The sequence below is a fragment of the Saimiri boliviensis genome, chromosome 1 (assembly GCF_048565385.1).
Source record: "Saimiri boliviensis isolate mSaiBol1 chromosome 1, mSaiBol1.pri, whole genome shotgun sequence".
Classification (NCBI taxonomy): Eukaryota; Metazoa; Chordata; class Mammalia; order Primates; family Cebidae; genus Saimiri; species Saimiri boliviensis.
The window spans coordinates 253120009-253142953 of NC_133449.1; positions in this window are offsets into that span (position 1 = coordinate 253120009).

The following is a 22945-nucleotide window of genomic DNA, read 5'->3' on the forward strand; positions in this document are numbered from 1 at the left end:
ACAACTGCTTCTGTGGTTACCATGTGGGTAGGGAGTACAGTTTTGTGAAAAGCAAGAGCTTGGGGGATGGACAGTGACTGGTATAAAAGTGATCACAGATATTGCATCCAAATTTAATAATTATGTATGCAGCTGCTTACATAATGAGATTTTGCCATTTCATATTCTTAAAATTTGCCTCCCAACCAATTTCCCAGAACCGTAACCCTCCCATTGTGTCAAAGCACTCTGTCTCCTGAAAGCTTCGTATTAAAAGCAAAATGTCTCTGACATTATGTCATACTCCCTCCGTCTTACTTACTGCATTCCAACCGATGAACTTCTTTCTGTTCTTCAAACTCACCCTAATAATTTCCACCTTAGGACTTTTAGAGTTACTGTTGTTGTGTCTAAAGCACTCTGACTCCCAGATCTTTGCATAGCTGGCTATATCAGGCTAAATGAGTCCTTCTGTAATTATTTAACTTGAAACAACTCCCATAGTATTTATTATCCTCAGATAATTGATCAATATCTGAAATTTTCTGGTGTATACATTTGTTTTCCTATTATCTGTAACTAATTTCAAGTAGTAGAATACCCAGTTGAAAGTTGCATAAATTCACATTTATTATCTCACTTAATAAATGTGTTCAGAAGTAGGTAGTTTCACAGCCAGTTAAGTAGTTCAACAGTGTCATCAAGAACCTGGAATTAGGTCAAGAGCAGTGGCTCTGCCTATAATCCCAGCACTTTGGGAGTTTGAGGTCAGCCTGGGGAACAAAGTGAGATTGTGTCACTACAAAATTAGAAAAAAAAAAAAAAATAGCCAGGCATGGCAGTGTACACCTGTAGTCTCAGCTACTCTGGAGGCTGAGGCAAGAGGATCGCTTAAGCTTGGGAGGTCAAGGCTGCAGTGAGCTGTGATCACACTACTGCACTCCAGCCTGGGTGACAGAATAAGACTCTGTCTCAAATAGTAATAATAATAATTTTGAAAGAACAAAAAGAACCTAGAATTAGTTTTTTTTTGCTCTACCGTCTTCAAATTGTTATTCATGTGGTCTCTCATGTCAAGACAGCTGCAGAAGCTCATGCATATCCCAGAGCGAAAAGAAAGTGTGAGGACTTCTTGTGTACATTTAAGAAGGAAAAAATTTTCCAAGAAGTTGTAATCATACTTTCACTGAAATTTCAATAGCTGGAATTTGATTATGTATCCAAACCTTAGATACAAGAAGGGTTAAGAAAGCCTGTGCAGTCATCCCTCTGTATCTGTAGCAGATTGATTCCAGGATCTTCTGTGGGTCCTCAGATCCAAAGGTAAAAAGCAGAGGCTATTACATGATCTATCTCTATGACTGTATTTATAGAATGAAAGTTTCCTAAGAGTGGGCACCTGGATGGCCCAAAGCCAGCCCATGGGGCACAGTACCAGGGGCCTACAAGCCTAATCAAATACTTTTTATTTTAATTTATTTTAAAATTGGAAGAAAAAACAATAATTAAGGTATCATAATGAGTCAGGTTTGGCTTGTATTTATTTTTATCCCAATGCAGTTGTAAAATGTAATTTAAAAAATTTTTTTGCGGAAGAAGGGACCACCAGGGTAAGTGTCTGTGGACTCCTCAAGTTATAATATAGCTCTGCTAACACGAATTTTGATTATATCATAAAATTATTGTCTTGGGACATCAATAAAGGACACCTTGGAGATGATAAAGGTATTAAGATATTTTGATAGTAGAAAGAAATATAAGGAAATAACCATATGAGATGCTTTTTCAGAAACAGTCCTAGCCAGAGTATTCTAATGGGGAGATATGAAAACCCAAGGACGAGTGAGATGATGCAGGGAACCTAGAGGGTGGGAAATAATGGAAATGTAACAAGATGAGTCATGAAAGGAAGGGAAAAGAAGGAAAGAAGATGAGAATGGATTAAATATAAATAAAAGGATTAAACATAAATAATTTCTGTGTGTCAGCAATGGCCTTGGTTCCAAGTTTGACAAGGACATTTTGGCTGGGGGCTATGACTGCTATTCTAGGATCCCAACATTTTTCCCACTTTTGAAGAAAGCTCTCAGGCCTGTGCTTTCAGAAATGAGTGTGCCATAAACATCTGGATTAGATTGTTTTGTATTGTAAGTCACTGTGTCCTTATGAAAATGTCAGGGTCAACATGTGGTAAAATTAAAGGGGAAGGAAAAAAAAAAAAAGAAACCCCACCAGATTAGAGATTTTTACCCCTGCCTTTGTTATTCCCAGTAGCATCTGGTTACTCAAAATAAAGCCAAAGAAAAATGTTTTAAGACTTTATTTACTTTAATTTTAGAATGTGTGCAGCAGCTGTGGGAAGCACAGGACCTTGGAAGAAGACCTAGACGGAGGCAGACCCAGCTCCCTCTGCTGCATCGCCTTGAACAGGCTTCTTGATTCTGTAAGTGGACAGAGAGTTTGACTAGATAATCTCTAGGGTCCCTTCTAGCTACAGAACTTTTCTGGGAGTGGGGCCATGCAGCAAAAGGGTAGTTTGGAGGATTAAACCAAAACCAAGACAGTTGTAGCTCTGGAAATGCTAGAATCTCTGCAGTGCATAGCAGTTCCTTTGCCACTGTCCTGCTGCAGGCTGCCCTCCACTGAGACCAGCCTACCAAGCCAAGTGATACTGTGCCCACCAGCACCACTGAAGAATGGCTGGACACAGTGAGTATCTGGTGTCCTAGCCTTGCCATTCAATACAAAAATCAGCATGTGCAGCAGGTGAGGAGTTATACTGCACCAGCTGGAGCAATTGAGTCTCGGCAGAAACGAAACTCCAGCATTAATTAGGCTCTCTCCCCATGCATAGCCTATCAAAAGTTCTCTGCTGCATCAAGCCATCCAAAAAGGGATTATCAGACTTGAGCTCCTGTGTCCTAATCTTACTCTTTAAAAATCAATGATTCTTCTGGAAATGGAGAGTGGTGATGGTTGTACAACACTGAATATACTTAATGCCACTGACTTATATGTACACTTAAAAATTATTATGGTAACAAAAACGATTCAAACATCAATGATTCATTCTCTTTTTAAAATGTCTCAGTCCATTTACTATCAAAATATGTGGTTTTTTACTGTATGTTTTTTTAAGATGCTGGGTTGACCATATCTCCCAGGAGTATTAAAAAATGCAATGCAGTGGTCGGACATGGTGGCTCATGCCTGTAATCCCAGCTCTTTGGGTGGCTGAGGTAGGATCTCTCGAGGCCAGGAGTTTGAGAGCAGCTGGGCCAACATGGCAAAACCCTTGCTCTACTAAAATTACCAAAATTAGCCATATGTGGTGGTGTGTGCCTATAATCCCAGCTACTTTGGAGGCTGAGGCAGGAGAATCATTGGAACCCAGGAGGCAGAGGCTGCAGTGAGCCGAGATCATGCCACTGCACTCCAGCCTGGGCAACAGAGCAAGACTACATCCCAATAATAATAATAATAATAATAATAATAAATATAAATTATTTTTTAAAAATGCAATGTGGCTATCTCTTTTGCCTTCATATTAGTCGATAATGCTTTTGACAATAAATACTCTGTGTGGCAGTGAGATACTGGCAAAGACTTCTCTCACAGCAGTGATTTTATGGCCATCTCCTTGTTTTACTTTGCAGGCATTTTAGAACCTTAGACCCCAGGTTTGTTTGTTCTATGTTACATGCACTGCCCACCAGCAGCACTGAAGATTGGATGTGGTGAGCCTTTGTCTTTCCCAGACTGCAAAATACTTTTTTTACTTTTCCTAGCCTTCAAAATGGAAACAAATTTTAGTCTGCTTTAGCTTTAATTTCACTCTGTTGTTTTGTTTACTTTGCTGTGAAGACGACCTTTTGTTTAATATAGCCCCATGTGTCTATTTTTGCTTCAGTTGCATGTGCTTTTAGGGTCTTAAACAAAAAAAAATCTTTGCCCAGAACACTGTTCTGGAGCATTTCTCAAATATTTTTTCTTAAAGTTTCGTAGTGTTAGGTCTTAGATATAAGTCTTAACCCACGTTGATTTGATTTTTTGTGTGTGTATGGTGAAAGATCAGGGTCTAGTTTTATTCTTGTGCATATAATTACCCACTTTTCCCAGTGCCATTTATTGAAGAGACTGTCTTTTATTTATTTATGTTCTTGATGACTTTGCTGAAAATCAGTTGGCTGTAAATACATGAACTTATTTCTCAGTTCTCTATTCTGTTTTATTGGTGCATGTATCTGTTTTCATATCAATACTATGATGTTTTGGTTACTATAGCTAGGTAGCATATTTTGAAGTCAGTGATGCCTCCAGCTTTGTTCTTTTTGCTCGATATTGCTTTGGCTATTTGGGATCCTTTTGGGTTCCATTAGTCTGATGTGTCTTTGTAGATTTCCTGTCTAGATGATCTGTCCAGTGATGCAAGTGGGGTGTTGAAGTCTCCAGCTTCTATTCTATTGGAGTCTTTCTTTAACTATGAAAATATTTATTATCATATATATTTACAATTGTTATATCCTCTTGCTGAATTGATATCTTTATCATCATATAATGACCATTTTTGTATCTTTTTGTTTTGGGATTTAAAGTCTAGTTTGTCTAATATAAATATAGCTACTCTTGGATGCATTTTGTTTCTGTGGAATATTTTTTGCATCCCTTCACTTTCAGTCTATGTGTGTCTTTACAGACGAAGTGAATTTCCTGTAGACAGCATATAGTTGGTTTTAAAAAATTCAGCCAGTAAATTTCTTTTAATTAGGGAATTCAAACTGTTTATATTCAAGATTGTTATTGATAGGTGAGGACTTACTCCTGTTATTTTGTTAATTGTTTTCTGATTGTTTTGTATATCCTCCATTCTCTTCTTATTTTATTGTTTTCCTTTATGATTCGGTAGTTTTGGGTAATGACAGTATTTTCTTCTTTTCTCTTTCTGATTTGTGTGTCTGCACTACCACTGATTTTTATACTTTGGTGTGTTTTTATGATGGTAGATGTCATCCTTTCACCTCCAGTTGTGGGACTCCCTTAAGCATTTCTTGTAAGTCTAATCTACTGGCAATGAATTCCCTCAGTTTTTGCTTGTCTGGGAAAGACTATTTTACCTTCAGTTTTGAAAGATGGCTTTGTTAAGTAATAGTATTCTTGCCTGACTAAAAGAAAAAGTAATTTTTCTTTTAGCACTTTAAATATATTATCTCATTCTCTTCTAGCCTGTAAGGCTTCTACTGAGAAATCTATTGTTACTCTGATGCAGATATCTGTATTTTTGACTTGATGCTTTTTGATTAATGTTTTAAAAGTTCTCTTTTGGTCTTTGACTTTTGACTGTTTGACTCTAATGTGCTTGGGGAAGAACTTTTGGTATTGAATCCATTTGGAGATTTTTGAGCTTCCAGTATCTGGATGTCTATATCTCTACAACACATGGAATGTTTTTGGCAATTGTTTCATCAGATAGATTTTCTATGCCTTTCCCATCTCTTCTCCTGCTGGAACTACCAAAATTCAAATATTTAAATGCTTTATGGTGTGCCAGAAGCTTTCTGCATTCTTCTTCCTCCTTTGTTTTTTTTTTTTTTTCCTTTTTTTGTCGGACTATGCTATTTCAAAAGACCTGCCTTCAAGTTCAGAAATTTCTTCTGCCCAAGCTAGTCTATTGTTGAAGTTCTCAACTGTATTTTTAATTTAATTCATTGAATTTTTCAGTTTCAGAAATTCTGTTTGATCCTCTTTTATAATATCTTTTTGTTGAATTTCTCATTCAAATCATAAATTGTTTTTCTGATTTTGTTGTGTTGTTTATCTGTGTTCTCTTTTATCCTAATTAATTTCTTTATTATTATTTGAATTCTTTTCCAGGCATATCATATATTTTCTTTTTGTTGTTATCTGTTACTGCAGAATAATTGTGTTCCTTTGAAGGTGCTATGTTTCCTTACTCTTTTATGTTGCTATGTCTTTACATTAATATCTGCAACTTTGGTATAACAGTCACTTCTTCTGATTTTATGGATTGGCTTTTGTAGAGAGTGACTTTTTCCTATAGATATATCTTTTTTTTTTTTTTTTTTTTTTTTTTTTTTTTTTTTTTTTTTGAGATGGAGTTTCACCCTTGTTACCCAGGCTGGAGTGCAGTGGCGTGATCTCCGCTTACCACAACCTCCGCCTCCTGGGTTCAGGCAGTTCTCCTGCCTTAGCCTCCTGAGTAGCTGGGACTACAGGCATGTGCCACCATGCCCGGCTAATTTTTGTATTTTTAGTAGAGATGGGGTTTCACCATGTTGACCAGGATGGTCTCGATCTCTTGACTTCATGATCCACCCACCTTGGCCTCCCAAAGTGCTAGGATTACATGCATGAGCCACCACATCTGGCTGTTCCTATAGATATATCTATCTATTGTGTTGGTTGAGTAGGGTACTTTGGCTCTGATTCTGAATAGATGCAGTAGTGTAGTCTCCATATGATTTATTCAGGTGTAATCAACATTAGTGTAATATCTGAGAGTTCCTCGGTGGCTTATCCAGTGCTTGTTAGTGGAAGCTGTGGTGAGGCTTTGCTGGGAATGGGGATGTCAGGTGGGCTGTCCAGGCAGGTAGGTCTTCAGGCCCCTGGGTGGCATATGTGATATCGGTGGTGTCAATAGCAGTGGCAGGCCAACCCTTGGGCCCATGAACACTGCAAATGGGCACCAGCAGTGGTAGCAGTGGCCTGTATGGGCCAATCTCAAGGCCCCTAGGTGGTTTAGGCAGGTAGATGCTTACAGTAGCAGTGGCAGGCCGAAAACATCCATCCTATGGTAAAACAAACTAGGTTTGCTATACACCAATCAAGGACATCGGGGGTAAATTGGAACTTGGAGTGGGCAGGAGCAATGAATATGGACTACCATTTCCTAGTCTTCCTCAAGAAAAATAGGCCACCGGTGTTTGATGCCAAGAAGCTGGTTGTTACTTAAACCCTATCTTCCTGGAGAACTTACAAAAGTAGTACATGTTAATTGCAGACAATTTGGAAGATACTAACAAGCTTAAACTTTTTTAAATTAAAAATCACACCCAAAGATAACCATCATGTCTGTGTTGCCTGTTTGAATTACCAGTCCCTTTTAAATGTTTTTTACAGAAAACTGTGCAATGCAGATGGAGACTAACTTAGCAGATCTAAGGAGAATGGGGATTGGGCAGGAAGACTTCGCGGTCCGTGAATTGTGTGATAGTGACTCTCCTACAATCCATAGAGTCTTTGGAGCAAGTCCTGATAGTGACGCAGTGGTGGGGCCATCTCACATGCAGACCTGCCTCACTGGCCTTGTGCTCTAATTCCATACCTTGCAAATCTGGGGCCCTGCATTTTGGCATCTTATGGCAGACAAATGATGCTAGTAGGAAAACAGTAGAAATCCCAGCTCTCCCTTGTCTCTACTTTCTCCAGACCAGGCAATACTTTGGCAGTGAGTCCTACCAAACTCAGTTTGAGCTTCTACGATCCCAAAGAAAAATAGCACCCACATTCCATTCAGTGGTCATTCACTCCAGCCCCTGTCCAGACCCAAGGGTTTCCTATAGGCCTGATGCATGTAAAACTGAGACAGAATCTACAGTAGACAGATGAAATCTTGATTCCACATGAGGTATGCTGGGAAGGGCAAATGATGGTGTTACTACATCTGAAGGACAAAGTAACACTAAGAGATTTCACCATGATGTGGCCCCCACCTCCCTTAGCGGGGAGAAAGGGAGCAGAGTATGTCAGAATCTGTACAGTTACAGAATGAGACCACTGGAATGCCTCACCCGCAGTACCTTTACTCTAACAAAAAGTGGCTGAGAGATTCTTCCACTGGTTGCTCCAGTAGACGTCTACCCCAATGACTGAGGCATAGTCGGGGAGGAGTGCAAAGTGGCAGAGTTGGGTTGCGGGGTGGTGGTTCTACATAATACCATAGCTTAAGGAGTAGAGTAGGGCAGCCTTGAGCCTTCTAGGAGGCAAGTAGCTAGAAATGGTAACCTTAGAAACTCAGCCTAAAGACTCCTGACATTCCCCAGATGTCCCCATTCCCTAGCTCAACACAGGACTCCTTAGTCATCAGTGGTGCTGAAGGCCCAAGTAAGTTACATGAACATGTAGCCCAGATGTCTATGGCTGCAGCATAGCCTCCTTCCTCTCACCTGCATCTAAAGCCTCATGAGGATTGTCTTACGGCTAGTTGACCAAAGAAGAAAAAAAATTAAAAATTCTTTATGATTTGTCACCAACACCCAAAAATAGATGACTGCAGCACTACAGCCCGATCCCAGGGTGGCTCTGAAGGATAGTATTTAAAGAAAATCATCCTCCCAGTGGCTAGGACTTTGAGAAGTATGTCTGGTTTCCCATTTCGTCCAGAAAGAGGGATGCTCGAGGTCTGCATTCATGATGAGCAATAGCTAATGGTTTAGGTGCATGGTCAGGGACTAAAAAGGAACATGATTAGGAAATTTCTGACAAAGGGGTCTGGGAATTTAGTATGTGACTAACGGCATTCACACAGAATGTCTCATGTCAATGCTCCCCCAAAAGCAAGGTCAGGAGAAAAGTGTTTTAATAATCAAGTGGACAAGTTGACCTGTTCTGTGGGTGTCAGTCAGTCTTTTCCATCGGCCCTTCTTTCCCTTGCTCAGTGAGTGCTGAACTATGATAGAGATGAAGTTTTTGTATGAGTTCACAATACGGATTTTCTTCCACCAAGGCTGATCCAGCTATAGCTTCTGTTGAATGCCCAGTCCCCCAACAGCAGAGACCAACACTGAACCCCTGATATGGCACCATTCCCAGGCCAGGTGTGGAGATGGAGGGAACCAGCCAGCCACCTGGTGGCAGGTTGATTACACTGGACCACTTCCATTACAGAAGTGGCAGCTCTTTGTTCCCAGTGGAATAGATACCCTGGAAAGAGATTTCCCTTCCCTGCTACAATGCTTTTTTAAAATATATACTTTAAGTTCTGGGGTACATGTGCAGAATGTGCAGGTTTGTCACATAGTTATATATGTGCCATGGTGGTTTGCTGCATCCATCACCCCATCATCTAAGCATTAGGTATTTCTCCTAAAGCTATCCCTCCCCTAGCCCCCTACTGCCCCACAGGCCCCAGTGTGTGATGTTCCTTCCCCTCCCTGTGTCCATGTGTTCTAATTGTTCAACTCCCACTTACAAGTGAGAACATGTGGTGTTTGGTTTTCTGTTCTTGTGTTAGTTTGCTGAGAATGGCTTTTTATCAAAACTGCCATCTGTAGACTTAGGAAATGCCTTACTCACCTTCATGGTATTCGACACAGGATTGCTTCTGACCAAGAAATTTGTTAATGTATGGTAATATGCTCATGATCTTGGAATGCATTGTCTTATCATGTTTCTCATCACCCTGAAGCAGGTAGCCCGAAAGAATGATTGAATGGCCACTGAAGACTTAGTTATGGCACTAGCTGCATGGCAGCACCTTGAAAGGCTGGAGGAATATCCTCCAGGATGCAGTATATAGTCTAAGCCAGATTGTGCTATTTCTTCCATAGCCAGAACTTGTAGAATCAAGGGTTGGATATAGGAATGGCTCTTCTTACCTTTCGTGATTCACTGGCAAAAATTTGCTTCCTGACCTCATAACTTTATGCTATGATAATCTAGGGTTCTTAATTCCCAAGGGAGGGATGTTTCTACCAAGAACACAGAAAACGTTCCATTAAATTAGAAGTTGTTGCCGGGCACGATGGCTCATGCCTGTAATCCCAGCACTTTGGGAGGCTGAGGCGGGTGGATCATGAGATCAAGAGATCGAGACCATCCTGGCCAACATGGTGAAACCCCATCTCTACTAAAAATACAAAAAAATTAGCTGGGCATGGTGACACATGCCTGTAGTGCCAGATACTCGGGAGGCTGAGGCAGGAGAATTGCCCGAACCCAGGAGGCAGAGGTTGCAGTGAGCCGAGATCGCGCCATTGCACTCTAGCCTGGGTAACAAGAGCGAAACTCCGTCTCAAAAAAAAAAAAAAAAAAAAAGGAAGTTGTGACTACAACCTGGCCACATTGTATTCTTCATGCCAGTTAATCATCAGGCAAGAGAGGGGTTTATTCTACTGACTGGGATGGTTGATCCTGACTATCCACTAAAGTTAGGTCATTCACAACTACATAATGGAGAGGAGGAAGACTATGTCAAAAATGCCGATTTCCTGCAGCATATTTGATATTCCATATTGTTATGGAGGGAAAGATTTTCTTCCAAAGAGATACGTTGAAGTCCTAATCCCTGGTACCTATGAATGTAACCTTATATGGAAATAGGGTCTTTGCAGATATACTGAAGATGAGGTCATATTCAATTAGGGTGGGATCGAATCCAGTATGACTGATATCTTTATAAGAAGAGAAAAGGTAGATGGGCATGGTGGCTCATGCCTGTAATCCAAACACTTTGGGAGGCTGAGGCAGATGGATCACCTGAGGTCAGGAGTTCAATACCAGCCTGGCCAACATGGTGCAACCCATCTCTACTAAAAATATGAAAAATTAGCCAAGCGGGGTGGCAAACACCTGTAATCCCAGCTATGCAGGAGGCCGAGGCAGGAGAATTACTTGAACCCAGGAAGTGGAGGTTGCAGTGAGCCAAGATAGCACCACTGCACTCCAGTCTGGGCAACAAGAGCAAAACTTCGTCTCAAAATCAAAGAAGAGGCCAGACTCAGTGGCTCAAGCCTGTAATCCCAGCACATTGGGAGGCCGAGGCAGGCAGATTACTTGAGGCCAGCAGTTCAAGACCAGCCTGGCCAATATGATGAAACTCCATCTGTATTAAAAATACAAAAATCAGCCAGATATGGTGGTGCACACCTGTGGTTCCAGCTACTTACAAGGCTGAGACATGAGAATCGCTTAAACTTGGGAGGCAAAGATTGCAGTGACCTGAGATTTTTCCACTGCACTCCAGCATGGGTGACAGAGGGAGACTGTCTCAAAACAAGAAAATAAGAAAAAAGAAGAGAAGAGTTGAAGAGATACAGAGGTAAGATTAAAGATGTCCCTGTGACAACAGAGGCAGGGTGGAGTTATGCTACCACAAGCCAAGAAACACCAAGGATTATCAGCATCCACTAGAAACCAGGTGAGAGGGAGAACAGATTCTTTTCCCTCTGAGCTCCCAAGAAAGAACCAACACTACTGACTGTTTTTTTTTTTTTAAAAAAAAAAAAAAAAAACAAAACAAAACAGGGTTTCACCATATTGGTCAGGCTGGTCTCAAACTTCTGACCTCAGGTGATCTGCCTACCTCAGCCTTCCAAAGTACTGGGATTACAGGTATGAGCCACCGCGCCCAGCCCTACTGTCATTTTTATTTCAAACATATGTCCTCCTAAACTGTGAGAGAATACGTTTCTGTTGTGTTCAGCCACCCAGTTTGTGGTAATTTGTATGGCACCCCAAGGAAATTAATAGATATATCCTGAGATTAATATTCACAGGAAATTCCAAAACCCAATCCACCTAGGGCAGCAAGTGGCTGAGACTCTTCAGGAATGTGAAGCAATTGGGTCACCCCAATAGGCAAAAATCTAGGACAAGATTAAACATTGTCGAGGAAAAAGAATTTAGAAATAGTCAAAAAGCAAACCACATAATGGCTGCAGAAACAAGGACAAGAGTAGTTGTAAGTATTTCTACCTAATTTTTGTTTGAATGTGTCTATATACGTAATAAATTTTTCTTACCTTCTCCCATTCCCCTACTTCTGACATAATAGTCATTACTTTTATATCTCAGCGTAAGTTACAGGATATCAATGAGGAGTATGACTCAGCTAAAAGAAAAATGAACAAATCTGCTGTATTTGAAAAACGTTTTCCAGAATTCCCGTATCTCTATGCTTCTGAGATAGCACTGACCACAGGAGAAATTTGTGGCAGGTTTAGAAAGCAGAAGAGAAGCTGCAGCCCTGTTGTTTTATATTGTGAAAGTCAGTGTAGGACGCTGGGTGTGGTGGCTCACTCCTGTAATCCCAGCATTTTGGGAGGCTGAGGTGGGCGAATCACCTGAGGTCAAGAGTTCAAGACCAGCCTGGCCAACGTGGTGAAACCCCATCTCTACAAAAATACAAAAATCAGCTGGGCATGATGGCAGGTGCCTGTAATCCCAGCTACTCAGGAGGCTGAGGTGGAAGACTTGCTTGAACTTGGGATGTGGAGGTTGCAGTGAGCCCAGATGACACCACTGCACTGCAGCCTGGTGACAGGGTGAGACTCTATCCTAAAAAAAAAAAAAAAGTCAATGTAGGGTGCCAGGCAGCCTGTACACACTGTGGTGACAAGCTGCTCAGCTTGTCTACATAAGGCAGCACTTGGGCTCATGCTTTTGGAACCGGAATTCTTTCAGCTTCACCAAATCCCAGGCCAAAAGCATGTGCTATTCTATGGCAAAAGGTGCCAACTTCTTCTGCAAGTGACCTGCAGCATCAAAGGTGGAGACGGTCTGAGACTGATGCGGATTTCAGTTCATCCTCACACAGTTCCAACTCATTCTCAGGAGTTTTAAGTTCATCTTTATTTTTCTTCCCACCTGGTCTGGCTGATTTAGAGCAACTTCAGTCTCAACACCTGATACAGAGACAGCAGCATTGCCAGGCGTCCCCAAACTTTCTACGCAGGGGGCCAGTTCACTGTCCCTCAGACTGTTGGATGGCTGCCACATACTGTGCTCCTCTCACTGACCACCAATGAAAGAGGTGCCCTTTCCTGAAGTGTGGCGGGGGGTGGGGGGTGGGCGGATAAATGGCCTCAGGGGGCCGCATGCGGCCCAAGGGCCGTAGTTTGGGGACACCTGGCATAGACCCTTCCACCAGTTCCCACAGCTGTGTGAGATCTTAGCCCTATAATAAATCCTTTTTCTATGTACTTGTAACAGTGTTTAGCCTGTTTAAAAATGTTTGATACACTTATTCGAGTCTATAATTTGCAAATTCTTAAAATGAAAATGAATTTGACTTCATGGTTTCCCTTTAAAAATTAAGTTATTTTATGATGTCTCATATCATTTAAACATATTCCTTCTTAATGAAAGTTTCAGGCATAAACTTACATATCTAAACCCTTAGAAAATAAAGCTCCATGATGTTACATGTTCATCTGGGACGTCTGATTATATCAGCTTGCTTTCATCACTGTGCACTCCTCAAAGAATGGGTTTTGGTAGGAAAGAGAAGGCCATTTAGCCGGGGTTTTGGAAGAGAGTTTAATAAAGGAACTATTTACATTGATGTGGACAAGGGTCTGGGAATCAACAAGGGGTGGTGAAGAAGCAAGAACTAGCCACGGAGGGAGCCCTTACCACCTGCATGCATGAAGACTCGAAGGACAGAACCATTGTTACCACAGTCTACTGAGAGCTAGAGCAATGAAAAGGGCCTCCAACAAGGGCTGAGGATGTAGAGGGATGTAGCTATTGCCACACTATGCATGCCAGGAGTGAATACTCCAGCCCCTCTTCAACTCCACCTCCTGTCTCCAGCTGGTGTTTCCCATTGGCAAGGGAGCCTGGGGAATGCCGTTAGTAAGGTGGGGCCAGATGTTGGAGCAATGGGGTGTGGAAGAGAGCAAACTGATATGTCAGCTACATGCAGGACAAAAGGCATTTGGCGCTCATCAGGAACAAGGGTCCTAGAGCAATTCCTACTGTGCCATGGGAATCAGAGGGAGAACATAGGAGAGTAAATAATTTTTTTTTTTTTTTTTTAGCCTGTACCTAGCTGGAGCAGTTCATTTGCAGGACCAAAAACAAGTATCCCTTCAGAGGCTTGTCTTTGCTACTGAAAATCCCACATTGGTAAAACATCCAACTCTCACTTCTTTAAAGAAACTGGAACCCAGAACAGTTAAGCAGGTTAGTGGGAAGAGAATTTAGGTTGCTTAGTTCAGGCTCTTTCTAGTCTATGAGGATTCTTCCAGAATCGAGAATAGGCAGTACTTCTAAATAATTTCAAAGTACTTAAAAATCGAATTACCTCTGGTGAAATACTATATGATACTCAATCCAATCATTAAGGTAAAATAGGCAACAAAGTCCACACTAATGAAAGAGCTATTAAATGGCTTCAGCGTTTTTTATTCTGACCTCATAAGGCTTCTTTGCAGCTCTTGTTCTGCTTTAGTATCAGCCCTTGTGAGCTGTTAATCCTTCGGGTGGTTCTAATCACAAACAGCTGTACTGAGTGGTGCTCTGCTACCCAGGAAATTCCCTTATAATACTTAAGAGTCTTGACCCTGTTCTTTCTCACTCTCACTTTTATAAATGATTTGGAAACCTTCAAATACAAAGGGTGAGGCCTGCTCCTAAAGTCCCTTTGTTTTCTACCATCTACTAACTACTGCCTATTTCATTTAAATAAAATATTAGCCAGTAGAGGCATCCTCAAGATTCTAGAGATATCATTGTCTCCTCTCTCCTTTGGACTCCATATCTAATCACTTCAAGGCTTCCTATTTTTTCTTTAGAGGTTGCTTTCTGGCTCAGTCATGCTTATCACCCTGGTCCAGAACCTTACCCTGCACATTCTTAGATAAGCATCAATGCCTTTGAACTGAAATATCTGCTTCTAGGCTCTTCCCCTACATTCTATCATGTTTTCTAAGAATGAGTACTATTTCTAGAACATTAACTGAGGAGACTATAGTGGGTTCCTCTAAGAGCCTGATCTCAACCATGACATTCAAGCCCTCCATCAACTGGACACATCTCACAATCTGATTTTGCCACTCCAGTCAGACTGTTTATCTTAAACGTCATGCTTCATTCTGCCTTTTTTAGTCCCTTAGAATTTGCCATCCCCTCCTCTAAACTGAGTTCTTTATCTCATGCCCTATGTCCCACCTCTTTCCCAGGGTTTGAATTATAGGCCCCAGTAGTACTGTATTTTTATTGCACAGTCTAGCCCTTAATTGTGTTGTACCGGACCGAGCATAAAAAGTTAACACTTTGGGAGGCCGAGGCGGGTGGATCACGAGGTCGAGAGATCGAGACCATCCTGGTCAACATGGTGAAACCCCGTCTCTACAAAAAGTGCAAAAAATTAGCTGGGCATAGTGGCACGTGCCTGTAATCCCAGCTACTCAGGAGGCTGAGGCAGGAGAATTGCCTGAACCCAGGAGGCGGAGGTTGCAGTGAGCCGAGATCGCGCCATTGCACTCCAGCCTGGGTAACAAGGGTGAAACTCCGTCTCAAAAAAAAAAAAAAAAAAAAAAAAAGTTAACACCAAGACAAAAGTTTGCCAAATTGCAGGGTCTTTATTATGCCGGCGACCACGGAGGACTCGAGTCTCTCCAACCCGTGGCCCCGAGTTCAGGGAGGAGCGGGGGTTTTTAAGCTGAAAAACCACATCCTGGATTTAGGACAGAGAAGGTGAGGGGATGCAGGGCAAGCAACTTTTCAGCACTTTCTGGTAAGCAAAGGCAAGCACTTCTGGCAGTTACTGATAAGCAAAGGCAAGCAGCTTTCCACAGTGGGCAACTTACAGAAGCCAAGGTCAGCAGTTATTTCGAGGAGAATGGGGCAGCCGTTACAACTTATTTTTGGAAAATAGCTTTGTCTTGTATAAACTGGTGTTGCCCAGGTTCTAACTCTAGGTCAGCTATATCACAATTGCCCTTTTGCGAGGGTCCAGGTAATTTTTAACAATTATCGGTAAGAAAAAAATTCTTTGAGGGCTTACTATATTCCAAGTGCATTGTCAGTGCTTTACAGCTTTGCATGTATGAAGTAGTTTAATCCTAACAATTTGTGTGGAGGTAGGTTCTATTATCAGCACTTTCCAGGTAAGGAAATTTGGGCATTGAAAAGTTAAATAACTTGCCCAAATAAAAGGTGGAATGTGAGCTGGAACTTGCATGGAATTTGTCTCCAGAATTCACGTTGTTAATTGCCATGTAATCCTGCACCCCGCTAGGAACAGGGGGGCAGGATTTTTGTAAGCCCATTGCATGCCAGAGCACCAGTTCACAGGACAGCTTCACAGTTAACTGTCATATTAGTTCATGCTATGAATCTGAGGCAAATTTATGCCTCAAGTGTTAAACCACCATATTTGATGAAGCAAGTGATTGAAAACTGTTACAAATACCTATAAACTTCACACCTGTGGTTCTTTAAATAGCAGTCTTTTCTGAGCAGAAGTCGATTCAGGTGGCGTAAGCAGTTTGCCCACTGAAGTGACTCCCCCAGCTTCCGGCCATTTGATGCATTGCCTACACGGCCTTTTTTCTTTGGGGCTGATTTAACTTGCTTAATTTTGTACTTGTCAAGCACAATGAACATGATGAATCCCTCCTAGTTACCAACTTATTAAAAAGATGTATTAATTTTTAAAATGTGCCACAGCTTGAATTTTCCCTTACAAAAGCAGGAATTTGCTCATTTGTGAAGAAGCTTCCTGTTCCTTTCTCAAGGGTTACATCAGTGATGTTGTGAAGGCTGAGACATCGCTCATTTATCAACCTACACGTTTTAAAAAAGTCATTCTTGCCTTTCTTTCTTTTCTCAATAAGAGGGATATTTTAGTCCTTTGGAAAATGTAGCTTATCATTTTTGATATGGTACAAAACAGCGTTTCCTCCCTTTCTGTTCCATGACCCCTCAATGACAATCTCTGTTTTACAATTTTGTACAATGATAAAAGTTGTGTTTATGGTCAATCTATGCTGTATTCTACATACAACTGGAAATTTTAGTAACTCATATGGGACCACTGAAGGAAACATAAGACTTGAGGAGACGCAGATATGCTAATTTGGTCTACGATTTAACCATTACTCCAATCCTGCAAAACATAAACAAACATACCTGAAAGTGACCAACTGTATCACTGTGTACTCAAAACAGGGCATTTGTCTTTCATAAGATTTCTAATCCTCAGTGAAGGCTTTCCTGTGTGAAAACACTTTTCACATTTGTTTCTGGGTTCACATAATTCTTAAAGCATTTTGAGAGTAATTTGTCGAGTTTTAGGATTGGAGTATGTCAAATCATTTTCATAAAATGACTTTTGATATCCTGAAAACTAAGTATTTTGTTACTGCTTTGTCCTGTGAATTGTCCTATGAACAATGCCACTCATCACTGCGACTGACATTTCTCTATCTACATAGTAATTGTAGCCTTTTCCTTAGAGGTTCAAGCAAATCGAGCTCCACTGTTTCCCTGATCAGTCGTAATAACCACAACTGTAACAACTGTTAATTACTTCTCATGAGAATCTTGAGGCTGAAACAATGCAGTACTGAGTTTTTAAAATTTTGAATAAGAGCTGCACATGATCTTAATATTGCTATAATTTCCTTTTCTAACCATAAATAGTTAACTTATTGAAGTGTCCCTTTGTGGAAAAAACGAATTGTTTATTCTCTGGCAAAACAAAATTGTTAATTCTGCTATGACATTACTGAATTATCAAAGCTTCCAGCCTTTGTATTGAAGAGTTTGACATCTGAGATGTAATACTTTTTAAAGGATATAGACTAAATTTTCACTTAATATTAGTAAATAACATTCTATACTATTATGAACCAAGCAACATCTTTTCTTTTTCTTTTTTTCCTTCTAAATGTATCCTAATAGTTGAGGATCAGTGAGGATTACTGACATAAGACAAAAGCAGATTTTTTTTTCTTGGTAATTCAGTCAAAGCATCACTTTTATCTGGATACTTTGAATGTGGTCTGAGACTTTTAGTCTAGTAGTCTAGACATTGTCAAGTAATATGTTGAATGGAGAACATTTACGAAAATAAGTGACTAGGAGTTTGAGATTCAAAGTATTTCTTCCAACACAGCTATTTTATATAATAATTTATCTGTTATTTTACTTACACATAATGACAGCTCTACCAAGTTGTATGATCTATATAGATATTTCTGCTACCAAAAAGAAGTATAGTGATTCTCCAATTATGTGCACTGGCAACTGTCACATGGAGACATAGTGTTGTGTCCACTATGTAACATACAACTAAAGCTTGTATCTACATACAACCATGCTGTAGGGCAGGCATGGTTTACATCAATGGAAGTGGGCAAATGAACCAAGCAGCCTGTTGAAATGTTTGAGAAATTTAATAATTGATCACTCACTTTAGTTGCAGCAGAGGGTCTCCTATTGATGCATCTTATGGCTTGCATATAGGTAACACGAAATATAGAGCTCAGTGACACACAAAGCCAGCTTACTATTCCTGCATTGCCCTTCTTACAATTTCTTTTGATTCTGAGTTACACTGGGAAAGCCAAAGAAGAATCAGCAAAGCCATCATCTCTCTATTGCGCTTTAATTTTCCCTTTTGCTTACTTTACTTCATTTCATTAACATTTTAAAGATGATACTGTAACTCCAAAGTGGAGTAATTTTCCTGAGATCCTTAGAAGTCAATGGTGGAAGCAGGATTGTTCTACTTCTCTAGACTGAGTCAAAGGCATTGTGTATAAGAACACAATATCTTCCACAAAGCTTTCGGTACATAGGATAGTCAGCACTTCAGTGTTCAATATATTTGTTTTCATTTGTCTTATTTGTTTAAACTATTTTATTTATTTTTTTTTTTTGAGATGGAGTCTTGCTCTGTTGCCCAGGCTGGAGTGCAGTGGTATGATCTTGGTTTACTTTAACCTCCGCCTCCTAGGTTCAAGCAATTCTCCTGCCTCAGCCTCCCAAGTAACTGGGATTACAAGTGCACCAACACACCCAGCTAATTTTGTATTTTTAGTAGAGACAGGGTTTCACCATCTTGGCCAGGCTGGTTTCGAACTCCAGACCTTAAGTGATCCACCAGCCTTGGCTTTCAAAGTGCTGGGAATACAGGCATGAGCCACCGCACATGGACATACTTGTTTTTAATCCTTAAAACAACCATAAGGAAATTACCTACACGGTTTTTAATTTCCATTAAAGATGAGATAACTGACTCTCAGAGGTTAAGTATCCTTCTCAAAGTCACACAGCTAAGAAAGCACCTGGGATTGAAATTTTGATCTGTCTTCTGCCAAAGCTTGATCTTAACCATTGGGCTAACTGGATCAGAATTATATGAAATAGCTATGCCACAGCATGTGATTATGGTGTGGTAAATTAACCATTACTCTTTAGACCCTATGAAATCTCATGAAGTCACACGTGTTGGTCCATTGCTCCTTTCAGTTCCTATTAGGAAAACTAGCCAAACCTCTTAGTCTGTAACATTATGATGCACCTTTATAATGCTGAAATGATTTCTACCAATTCTGAATTGCTATTGAACCAGTTATTGGTTCAGAAGCAATTCCAATAGTTCTCTGAACTATTCCCTTGGAGGCAGCCTGAGAAGTAGAAAGATACAGTATAATATCTATCATGCTTTTCTTCCTTGATGTCTTACAGCAGGTCTAGTAGTACCACAGGCACACCATCAGTCAGCCGTAACGCGTACCAGAACATATGCACGCACAAAGGGAATAAAGAGAGGCTCCGGTGGAATAAGCACTTTCCAGAACACGTCCATTGACTGAGTGTTTATAAAGAGTGATTCACTGATGTACTTTAGCGAGTGTACAGTACTGTCTTCTCCAGCTCTCATTCACCCAGAGCATTCACCACCACTCAGGTACATGAAAAATCACAATTATGTTAGAGATTCCTATTTAAAGAAAAGCTTCTCAGGGACAAAGCATTATAATGAATCCATCTGCATGGCATGGCATTAAACACAAGGTACAGGCAAAGACTTCAAGGTCATGGCAAGAAGACAGGGAAAGCACTGGAAAAGGCTGGCTCTCATGAATGTGTTAGTGTCTTTTGTGCGCCCATTTGTTAATTAATTATTAAGATAATTAATAGTTAATTCTTACACATTTTTTTCTTAATGTCCTCTTTTAAGAAGAGATAACATCAGGTTTAAGCAATTGATTTAAAAGTAAACTGTCACCTGGCCGATGCCTATAATCCCAGCACTTTGGGAAGCTGAGGCAGGAGGATCACTTGAGGCCAGGAGTTCGAGACCAGCCTAGGCAACATAGCAAGGCCCCGTATTAACAAAAAATTTAAACATCCATCCCAGCTACTTATGGGACTGTTGTGGGAGGCCCAGGAGGTCAAGATTATAGTGAGCCATGATCATGCCACTAAACTCCAGCCTGGGTGACAAAGCAAGACCCTGTGTCAAAAAAGAAAAAAAAATTAAACTGCTTCTGGAGTATTAAACCTTAAAATAATTTATTTTGAAAGCAAAATTAAGTCACAGGATTTCCTCCTTTGTTAATTATAGGCCTTGCAGACTAGTACCAAATGGAAAGGCTCATTTCAAGGGAAAAGCAGCAAAGGAGACCAGTAGTATGCCATGATCAATGTATTCAGGAAGGTATTTACAGTATGGGAATGCACAGACTCCCCCAGTCTCTTGACAAAGAGAACCCTGAACTTAGAATCTCAATGTCCTGGCTTTTGCTTCCAAAAATTCTTTTTTGCAGTATTGAGAATGAAGCCAATATACCTAAAAGGAATTGTGGTAAGGCTAGAGAAAAAAGAAAAAAGCCAGGGTGATGGGTTCTGTATTGTCACAGAATAAACAGATCAATAAAACAGAGGAAAGCTCAGAGTCAGAGTCATGTATAGAAGGCATTCTATGTGAGTCAAGGCTGGCACTGGCTCACTGGAGAAAAGAATGAATTTTTTAGCAGATGGTGTTAGAAACCTGGCTAAATGATGGACATGATCTCAATTTAACCCCACATATAAAAAATAGACTAAAAAAATGGATAAACGATCCAAATGTGGAAGGGAATGCTATAAAGTTTACTGAAGCTGTGGCCTCTTGATTTTGTGGTAGGAAAGGACTTTATTAACTTTAGCAGCACCAGCCATTAGCCTCAAAGTTGGTGAAAGAGATTCCATCAAATGTAAAGATTTTTGTTCAACCAGGGACATCATAGACAACGTGGACAGGTAACAAAGTAGGAGAAGCGCATCAGGCATTGGGACGATCTCCTGTTAGAAGAAGGAAAAGGAAGTAGTGAAGAGGGATTAAAAGAAATAATTAAATCAAGAAAGGAACCCTGAGTGGACCAGTGATGATAATACATGCACCATGAGCTGAGGTGTCAGGTCTATTCAACCCTTTGTACCTTGAGCACCATGATAATATGTTGGGAGAATCTCAGGCATTTGGTGAAAAAAGGCTTCTAAATAGCTAAGAAGTGAAGAATTGATAATTATAAGGGTACTTTTACAAGTGCTATGGATCATGCTTTGGACATTTAATATTCAAGAAAATGGACTCCCTTTTTAAATACTTTAGGCCACCGAATGAGGCATCTTTAAACATGACACTCTTCAGGACAGTGGCTCATCCCCAGCCCCCACTGGCGATGTATTTTGTGTTATGTAACAGGTGCTGAAGTAGGCCCCAAACAGCACAATCCAATGAGACACTGCTTCCTTCCTTCAAGAAACTCTGACTAGTGAGAGAGAAAATGAAAACAGCAGCCGCCAATACTTAACGCTTACTATGTGCCCAGTACTGTTCTACTGTATGACATTAGCTATTCATCTCAATAATCCAGTAGGTTGATGGGGTCGCCATTTGTTTCCTTATCTATAAAATGGGGTCAATAAGCTACAGAGGTGTTAAGTAGCACGCCCGAGGTCACAGAACTAGAAAGAGGTAAAGCCAAGATTCAAACCCATGCAGACTGGCATCTGTGCGCTTAACTACCGTATACAAAACAGTATGGTAAATGCCAGCAGAAATATGCAGAAGGTTGGCACTTCACTCACGGAAAGGAGGGCACTCCTCTCAAATTAAGAGCAGTTAAGAAATGTTTCTATACAGTGTGTTCTGTGATTTCAAACGTTGCTGTTTGTTTTAAATCTGTAAATTAAGTTGGCGAGAATTCACATCTCTCCAACAGTCTTTGTATCCATGAACATCGTTATCTCTGTATTTTTCTAGGTTTTTAACTTCTCTCAAAATCTCAAAGTTGTAATAATTATGCTTAGGTGCTTTTAAAGTTTCTGCTTTAAAGGTCATTTAAAAAACACATTTCCTAACTTTGTTGCTAAGTAACTAGAAATACAATTCATTTTATGTTGATTTTTAAGTAGTAACAGATTTAATTTTAATAATTGATAGGCAGATTTGTGTTTTACATACACAACCACAATCTGCCCATGAATTGTTTCTTCCTTTCTATTCTTTATTGTTTATGTTTTTTCTCTGGTGATGCTGTCCAGGTCCTCTAGCACAATGTAGAATGGAAACTGATAGCTGGCACCCTTGTCTTGTTTCTGACCTTAAATCACACTTAACGTTTCACAACTGAATATGTTTGCTTTAAGTTTTTTGTAGATACCCTTCATCCATTGGAATAAATTCACTTTTACTTTTAGATTGCCAACCATGTTATGGACTGAATTATGTCTCCCCCACATTTATATGTTGAAGCCCTAACATCCAGTACCTTAGAATGTGACCGAATTTGGAGACAGGCCCTTTAAAGAGGTAGTTAAAATGAGGCTGTTAGAGTAGACCCTAACCCAATATGGCTAGTGTCCTAAGAAGAGGCACTTTGAATATACAGAGAGACACACCAGGGGTGCAGGAGTACAGAGAAAAGACACAGCGAGGAGGCGTGCATCTGCAAGCCAAAGAGAGAGGCTTCAGGAGAAACCAAACTTGCTGAAATTTCGATCTCAGACTTCTAGCCTCCAGAACTGTGAGAAAATAAATTTCTGATATTTAAACCACCCAGTGGGTGGTATTTTGTTATGATAGCTCTAAAAAACAAATACCAATGGATATTTAATTTCTAATTTTTTAAAAAATATGTTGAAATGATTCTGATTTTTCTTCCTTAATCTGATAATGTTGCAAGTTAACTGATTTTCTAATGTTAAGAATATCTGGCATTCC